Below are 9,160 nucleotides of genomic sequence, written 5' to 3' on the forward strand. Positions count from 1 at the left end.
GGGGCTGAAGGAAACCAGACCACAATTGCCAGGTGTAGGGTCCCTGGACTTGAACCCAGAGTAGTGGATGGGCCCGCGTTCCCTTACCAGCCACTGGGGAAGTAGTACCATCAGGACAGTGCATAAGGAGACTGTCTGAGAGCACTGGTATGGAAAGACTTTGATGTCCCGGAAGGGGAAGACAATAGTTACTTGGCTGGGGAGCTGAGCCACGAAGCCAGAGTACCCTGAGTCACAGGGAGTGAGAGAGAGCTGGCAGGACATGCTGCAAGCAGCAGAAGGAGGCATCAGACCCTAGTAGAGCTAATCCCAGGTGTGGCCACAAGGAGGCACCCCTAGTGGTGAGTAGAGTGTCCTGTGACATACTGTATTACCCCTCACCTCAGCAAGTGAGAGCTTTGCTGCTGCTAACCTGTGTGTCAGGTCCCTGACACTCTGGACTGTCTGCCTTGCCAGCAAACTCCTTGAGACTCTGCCAGTCTGAACCTTGCCTTGCAGGTAACACTCAGTGAAACCAAGTTCCTCAGGGACGTCTCCCTGCAGTGTCCAGTTCCTCTCACTGCACATTCACATAAATTATAATGGTTGCTGCCTCCAAAGAGACATCGCACATGCCAGTCCGTTACTTTAGTGGAAGAGTCTCATTTTACTTCAATATAACAGCACTGAGATGGTTTTATAATAAAACAACAGTAAGTTTGTTAATACAGAACACAGATTTAATTGATATCGGACAAGAATAAAGGATATAGAAAAGGGTTGCAAACAAAAGACAAATAACAGGCTTTCTAGAGCCTAAAACTTAATTCTAGCACGCCATGCCTTTGCCTAGAATAAGTTCTCACTTACAGCAAATCATCAGCAGCTCCTGCCCTTCAAGCCAAGAGGATCTACGGTTTGCAGGCTTGGAGGATGCTGGTCCCTATGTCCCCTACAAGATGGATGACCAGAATGTCTTTGCTCTCCTTATATTTTCCAAAGTCCATTGTCTTTGTCTCAAGAGCCAGGAAGATCTCCTGCGGGTGCAGACTTCTGTCTCTCCAGTGAGCTGTTTCCTCAATAAGCTCTTTCCTCTGCTGCTTGTTAGCTTGATTGCTTTGTTTACGTTATATGTAAATGTATTTTCATTGTCCTCTGCCTGTAATCAAGCTGATCAGACAGATAAAGTCAAATTCCTTTGTCCAGGATAGGCTTGATTTATGCACTGCCACCGAAACACATTGTAAGACCATATTTCCAGCACACACACACAATTCTTTACATGTTTACCATACCTACATCACATAATGATATTCATGACCCGCGCATCACCAGTTTACATTTGATACCTTTTGGATACATACTATGACAGCAGTGTGTAGGGGGTGTATATCAGGCTTGATATGAGTTACATATGGTGGGCCCTCTGCCAGTGGGCACTGAAGTCCTCTTTGGACCACAAGGGGAAAATCACAGACTAAGACCTAAGGATTTTTTTTCTGGTGTAAGTAAAATAAGATTCATTTACCTGTCCCACTCACCAGATGTGCTGCATTGTAGAGATACAGTAACTGTCTTTTTCATGGCAGTCAGTTATTCCTAGAGAGTGTACAGACAGTTGGAGCACTCAATTGCAGTTCTGCTGCCTCTGCGCGTGAGTTTGAACAGACACAATTTGTTTTATGGGAGCTGGCACCCTCCCTCACCAGTAGCACAAAGAATTGGCCTTTTGTAACCACACTATGCACTTACTGTACCAATACATGGCCTCTCTTGGCACATGCGGCTGCAAACATTTCAGCAGGAAAGTGCACAACTCTAAATCACTTGTTTATTTTATTCTTTTCGGGCTAGTTTTTGAGGTTAGCCACAGCCTCAAGTAAGTTTGATGCATAAGCTCCACGAACCTGGAGAGGCCCCAGGACACACTGTGACACAAAGCCACCCCTCTAAGTCATCATTCCCTCTTGTTTTGGGAGTGTTACTTCACCCCCTCTTTATTGGACAGCTTATTTCCTGTGTGCGCCTGGCCAGCTACTTTGGCTGGTGAGTAGCAGGGAGGAGCCATGGCTCACCCCATGCCCTGTCCACTTATTCTTCATATGGCTGATGTAGATATAGAGGAACAACCATAATTTTACATTCAGGTGGTTAAACCAGAGAATTGCATCAGGAGTAGCAGAGTATATTGCTGTGATGCCTCCTTTATATCTGTGAATTGGGCATTGAGTCGTTCTATGTTCCATGGTCTGATCTGGGTGACCACAGTTGCACACTGGAGAGTTATTAACTTTCTATTTGTGCACCAAGTATCCGCATCTGCCATGATTTGTGTGGATGCGGTTTAGGGTTGCCCATGAACTTTGAAGAAGATCGAAGCCAGGGATCTTCTGCCTTGAGTCTTTCACCAGGGCCCCATCCCTGCTCCCCCTCCCCGGCCCTGCCTGCTGCCCAGGCTTGAAGCTGGAGCTGGGCCATGGTAAGAGCCATCCAAGGAGCCCAGGCTGCTCTGGGGAGCCCCAGACTCTCCACCTTCCCCAGGCAGCATGTCCTGGGGGGTGGGGACATAGGCTGGGGGCTGCTCTCGGTCACCCTGGCACCCCGCCCAGGGCAGGTGGAGGGTCTGGGGCTCCCCACAGTGGCCTGGGCTACCTGGGTGACTCTTACCACTGCCCAGCTCCAGCTTCTGGCCTGGCCAGGAGGCAGAGCCTCGGGAGGAAGAGGAGGAGGAGGGGGCAGAGCCACAGAAAGGCTATCATAGGGTATCATGGCTCCCCCACTTCTACTGAGGATAAAAAACAAATGTTCTTCCCCTGCCTAATTACACTAGATACCCTTATTTCTTACAACTTAACATTGTGTATGAATTTTTCAAGACTGATGGCCCTGCAGGCTGATCCACGTACAGATAACTGCAGGACCAGTGGCATTGCAAACTCCCCATCAGTGCCCACCAATGTACCACATCCGTGAGCTGGAGGTTCTATCTCTGGGGACGAATTCAGTCTTCATGCCCATTCAGTCCCTGGCCTGTCTGCTGAGACTGCCAACTTGGGTGCTAATTAATGCCAACTGTGATTATGTATTTTAGACTAAGATCCATAGCTCATTTCACATAGTTCATGAATTTATTTAGCACAGTCAGTTTCCACATGATTGGCTCTGTTTTGGTTTTTAATGGCAGCACTGTATTGGGAGCGGTGTTGTGCTGCATTAACCCCATGGGAGCAATGCGAGGGACAATGCCTCCTGGGGCTCTCTGGTCTACTTGTTGCTATAGTCCTTCAGGGGATGGAACATTTGCTCGCCTGCACAACTGGCCAGCTCTTTTTGCCTGGTGTGGAGGAGAAGGTGGGGCATGGCAAATGCCTGGTTAGGGGTCAGTAGTACTTGTGAGCACAGGGGCAACAACTGTGGCTGGTTCTTGCACAGAGACTACAATGAAGAGGCTTCTTGTATCCTCCTCCTCTCTCCATGAACCCATGAAGAGGTCAGCCACAACCTGATCTTCAGTAAGAATTCCTCAGCATGCTCCTGTGAGACAAGTATATTAGCTCACTTTTACATGTGGGGAATGGGGGCAAAGAGATTACATGACTTGCTCAGGGTAACACAATGGTTCCCAGCTCCTTGCTGAGTTCACTAGAGCACTATGAGTTGCTACCATTAAGGCTACAGAGAGTAACAGATTTCAAATTTCTGGCCCGGCAGAAGGGACCACTGTCATCATCCAGTCTGATCTTCTATATAACCCAGGCTACAGGACTTCCCCGAATTAATTCCAGTTTGAACTACAACATAGGTTTTAGAAAAACATCCAGTCTTGGTTTAAAAATTGCCAGTGATGGAGAATCCACCACAACCCTTGGTAAGTTGCTCCAATGGTTAATTACCCTCACTGTTAAAAAATTGTGCTTTATTTCTATTCTAAACCTGTCCAGATTTAACTTGCACCCATTGGAGCTTGTTATACATTTGTTGGCTAGATTGAAGATTATTAAATTTCTGTTCTCCACATAGGTACTTATACACTGTGATCAAGTGACCCCTTAACCTTCTCTTTGTTAAACTGAACAGATTCAGTTCTCTGAGTCTATCACTACACAGCATGTTTTCCAATCCTTTAATCATTCTCCTGGCTCTTCTCTGAGTCCTCTCCAATTTATCAACAGCCTTCTTGAATCATGGACACCAGAACTTTGAATGTATCCTGACCTGGATGGGCATTTTAATTATTTTTTTGCGAATAGAGCCTATACTGTAGGAATACCCCAAAACATAGGCTTTGTCTACCCTTAACATAAGAACATAAGAACGGCTGTACCGGGTCAGACCAAAGGTCCATCTAGCCCAGTATCCTGTCTAATGACAGTGGCCAATGCCAGGTGCCCCAGAGGGAGTGGACCTAACAGGCAATGATCAAGCGATCTCGCTCCTGCCATCTACCTCCACCCTCTGACAAACAGAGGCTAGGGACACCATTCCTTACCCATCCTGGCTAATAGCCATTAATGGACTTAACCACCATTAATTAATCCAGTTCTCTTTTAAACGTTGTTATAGTCCTAGCCTTCACAACCTCCTCAGGTAAGGAGTTCCACAAGTTGACTGTGTGCTGCGTGAAGATGGACTTCCTTGTATTTGTTTTAAACCTGTTGCCTATTAATTTCATTTGGTGACCCCTAGTTCTTGTATTATGGGAATAAGTAAATAACTTTTCCTTATCCACTTTCTCCACATCACTCATGATTTTATATACCTCTATCATATCCCCCCTTAGTCGCCTCTTTTCCAAGCTGAAGAGTCCTAGCCTCTTTAATCTCTCCTCATATGGGACCCGTTCCAAACCCCTAATCATTTTAGTTACCCTTCTCTGAACCTTTTCTAGTGCCAGCATATCTTTTTTGAGATGAGGAGACCACATCTGTACGCAGTATTCGAGATGTGGGCATACCATCGATTTATATAAGGGCAATAATATATCCTCAGTCTTATTCTCTATCCCCTTTTTAATGATTCCTAACATCCTGTTTGCTTTTTTGACCGCCTCTGCACACTGCGTGGACATCTTCAGAGAACTATCCACGATGACTCGAAGATCTTTTTCCTGACTTGTTGTAGCTAAATTAGCCCCCATCATATTGTATGTATAGTTGGGGTTATTTTTTCCAATGTGCATTACTTTACATTTATCCACATTAAATTTCATTTGCCATTTTGTTGCCCAATCACTTAGTTTTGTGAGATCTTTTTGAAGTTCGTCACAGTCTGCTTTGGTCTTAACTATCTTGAACAGTTTAGTATCATCTGCAAACTTTGCCACCTCACTGTTTACCCCTTTCTCCAGATCGTTTATGAATAAGTTGAGTAGGACTGGTCCGAGGACTGATCCTTGGGGAACACCACTAGTTACCCCTCTCCATTCTGAGAATTTACCATTAATTCCTACCCTTTGTTCCCTGTCTTTTAACCAGTTCTCAATCCATGAAAGGACCTTCCCTTTTATCCCCTGACAGCTTAATTTACGTAAGAGCCTTTGGTGAGGGACCTTGTCAAAGGCTTTCTGGAAATCTAAGTACACTATGTCCACTGGATCCCCCTTGTCCACATGTTTGTTGACCACTTCAAAGAACTCTAATAGATTAGTAAGACACGATTTCCCTTTACAGAAACCATGTTGACTATTGCTCAACAGTTTATGTTTTTCTATGTGTCTGACAATTTTATTCTTAACTATTGTTTCGACTAATTTGCCCGGTACCGACGTTAGACTTACCGGTCTGTAATTGCCGGGATCACCTCTAAAGCCCTTTTTAAATATTGGCGTTACATTAGCTAACTTCCAGTCATTGGGTACAGAAGCTGATTTAAAGGACGGGTTACAAACCTTAATTAATAGTTCTGCAACTTCACATTTGAGTTCTTTCAGAACTCTTGGGTGAATGCCATCTGGTCCCGGTGACTTGTTAATGTTAAGTTTATCAATTAATTCCAAAACCTCCTCTATTGACACTTCAATCTGTGACAGTTCCTCAGATTTGTCACCTACAAAAGTCGGCTCAGGTTTGGGAATCTCCCTAACATCCTCAGCCTTGAAGACTGAAGCAAAGAATCCATTTAGTTTCTCCGCAATGACTTTATCGTCTTTAAGCGCTCCTTTTGTATCTCGATCATCAAGGGGCCCCACTGGTTGTTTAGCAGGCTTCCTGCTTCTGATGTACTTAAAAAACATTTTGTTATTACCATTGGAGTTTTTGGCTAGCCATTCTTCAAACTCCTCTTTGACTTTTCTTATTACATTCTTGCACTTAATTTGGCAGTGTTTATGCTCCTTTCTATTTGCCTCACTAGGATTTGACTTCCACTTGACTTCCAGGAAGTCTTTTTATCTCTCACTGCTTCTTTTACATGGTTGTTAAGCCAAGGTGGCTCTTTTTTAGTTCTTTTACTGTGTTTTTTAATTTGGGGTATACATTGAAGTTGGGCCTCTATTATGGTGTCTTTAAAAAGCACCCATGCAGCTTGCAGGGATTTCACTTTAGTCACTGTACTTTTTAACTTCTGTTTAACTAACCCCCTCATTTTTGCGTAGTTCCCCCTTTTGAAATTAAATGCCACAGTGTTGGGCTGTTGAGATGTTCTTCCCACCACAGGGATGTTGAATGCTATTGTATTATGGTCACTATTTCCAAGCGGCCCTGTTATAGTTACCTCTTGGACCAGCTCTTGCGCTCCACTCAGGACTAAATCTAGAGTTGCCTCTCCCCTTGTGGGTTCCCGAACCAGCTGCTCCATGAAGCAGTCATTTAAAGTATCGAGAAATTTTATCTCTGCATTTCGTCCTGAAGTGAAATGTTCCCAGTCAATATGGGGATAATTGAAATCCCCCACTATTATTGCGTTCTTAATTTTGATAGCCTCTCTAATTTCCCTTAGCATTTCATCATCACTATCACTGTCCTGGTCAGGTGGTCTAAAATAGATCCCTAATGTTATATTCTTATTAGAGCATGAAATTTCTATCCATAGAGATTCTATGGAACGTTTGGATTCACTTAAGATTTTTACTTCATTTGATTCTACATTTTCTTTCACATATAGTGCCACTCCCCCCCCTCCCCCCCGCACGACCTGTTCTGTCCTTCCGATATATTTTGTACCCCGGAATGATTGTGTCCCATTGATTGCTCTCAGTCCACCAGGTTTCTGTGATGCCTATTATATCAATATCCTCCTTTATCACAAGGCACTCTAGTTCACCCATCTTATTATTTAGACTTCTAGCATTTGTGTACAAGCACTTTAAAAACGTGTCACTGTTTATTTGTCTGCCCTTTTCTGATGTGTCATATTCTTTTTTATGTGAATGTTTATCATCTGATCTGGCCCTTACTTTATCCTCTTCCATCCTCTGCTCCTGACTATAACCTGGAGATTCTCTATCATTAGACTCTCCCCTAAGAGAAGTCTCTGTCCGATCCACATGCTCCTCTGCAGCAGTTGGCTTTCCCCCATCTCCTAGTTTAAAAACTGCTCTACAACTTTTTTAATGTTTAGTGCCAGCAGTCTGGTTCCACCCTTGTGGCAGCATGTAGGGTATGTGTAGATACATGCCACAGGGAAAGACTGGCTACGTCCACACTGCATTGGGTAGCTACAAGTGGCTGTGAAAGGCTCTGGCAAGGGCAGAGGAAGTCTCTGGCTGCCTGCTGCCAGAGTCTTTCTGTGCAGCCAAAACCTTTCATGGAGGTGGGGGAAAGCCTTCAGCACCAGAGAGGCAGCAGGACACTGCATTGCTAAAAACAGCAGTGTAGAGGTGGAAGGCACTGCTTGGGTAGATAGCGCACTGTCTAGGGTATATACCGTAGAGTGCTGGCATATCTGTAGTCTCCTCATCCAAGCCGTGCCTCACCATCTACACTGCTATTTGCACTCGTGCTAGGTAAACATGCAATGTCTGCACTCTACATGCTGCTGTAAGTACAGCCTTACCAAGAGAGACAAAAGCCACTAACTAATGCTCCTGTAACGTTCGGGGAAGAGAAAAATGTCAGAAACTCAAAGCACCTTTGGTTTAGAACTAGTTTGTTTTTTTTTAATTTGTACTTTCCTCCTGTCAGCACTGATATAATTTTTAATGTGTAATTATTGTAGGCAATATATGCCCTCATCTCCGCATATAATTAATTAACAAGTCAAGTAACCTGCCAGAGGTGGGAAATGCTGACAATGTGCACATAAAGAATAAGTTCATATGTATTACACTCACATTATGCAACCAAGAATGTATATTAAAAATTCTTGATATCCAGGACTTAGGAATACCATGAAAATACTACAAACATAGACACAAACATGAAGACATACAAAACCCAGAAAAATGAGTACCCAAACCCTCCCCACTACATACAAGCAAAATAGAGAAGCAAAAACTTAGTATTTTTCAGCAAAAAATCATTTACTGTGCTCACTCAAAATTGATTGGGGCTGATTATGCCACCTTTATTTGTGCTGGATAGTATCTTACTCTGTTGGCCCATTGAAGTCAATATAAGTAAGGATAGCAGAATTAGACCACTGTGTCAATGTCTGAAAATACTATCAGAAGGTGAGATTCTGCCACTCTTAGGCCTGGTCTACACTACGAGTTTAGGTCGAATTTAGAAGCGTTAAATCGAATTAAGCCTGGACACATCCACACGACAAAGCCCTTTTTTTCGACTTAAAGGGCCCTTTAAACCAGTTTCTTTACTTCACCTCCAATGAGGGGATTAGCGCTGAAATCGGCCTTTGCGGGTCGGATTTGTGGTAGTGTGGATGGAATTCGACGTTATTGGCCTCCGGGAGCTATCCCACAGTGCTTCATTGTGACCGCTCTGGACAGCACTCTCAACTCAGATGCACTGACCAGGTAGACAGGAAAAGCCCCGCGAACTTTTGAATTTCATTTCCTGTTTGCCCAGCGTGGAGAGCACAGGTGACCACTCAGAGCTCATCAGCACAGGTAACCATGATGGAGTCCCAGGATCGCAAAAGAGCTCCAGCATGGACCGAACGGGAGGTATGGGATCTGCTCGCCATATGGGGAGACGAATCAGTGCTAGCTGAACTCCGTTGCAGTAAACGAAATGGCAAAATATTAGAAAAAGTCTCAAAGGCCATGAAGGACAGAGGCCATAAC

The sequence above is a fragment of the Terrapene carolina genome, unplaced genomic scaffold (genome assembly GCF_002925995.2).
Source record: "Terrapene carolina triunguis isolate 2854851 unplaced genomic scaffold, T_m_triunguis-2.0 Scaffold58, whole genome shotgun sequence".
Classification (NCBI taxonomy): domain Eukaryota; kingdom Metazoa; phylum Chordata; order Testudines; family Emydidae; genus Terrapene; species Terrapene triunguis.